Source organism: Mastomys coucha, unplaced genomic scaffold, assembly GCF_008632895.1.
Source record: "Mastomys coucha isolate ucsf_1 unplaced genomic scaffold, UCSF_Mcou_1 pScaffold8, whole genome shotgun sequence".
Taxonomy (NCBI): Eukaryota; Metazoa; Chordata; class Mammalia; order Rodentia; family Muridae; genus Mastomys; species Mastomys coucha.
Genome location: NW_022196914.1, coordinates 35,310,788 through 35,311,156, shown reverse-complemented (window position 1 = coordinate 35,311,156; position 369 = coordinate 35,310,788).

The following is a 369-nucleotide window of genomic DNA, read 5'->3' as shown; positions in this document are numbered from 1 at the left end:
CTTATTTTTATTCTAACGTCTGCTTCAAGTGCTGTGAGTTTTAATAATAATGACTGGCATACTCTTACAGCATTAAATCTGCTTTGTTCCCAGGATCTCATGGTACAGTTGCATCACTGGCAGGAACTCACCCACTCTGCCAATCAGGTTTGATGGTAGTACTTCTGAGACACCACAGCCCATGGCTACTGCCTAACTACTAAACTCTACCTCCTATTACAGACAGGGCATTGAAAGCAGAGCCCTGCTCTTTGATTCCTTAGCTCCCAAGGGTGCTTGGCTTTGCTTTCCCCCTGGGAAGCTAGGGAGAAAGCTATGGCTGGAGTAGTGGGCCACTTCCTGCTTTTCTCTTTGTATTCTTTCTATTGA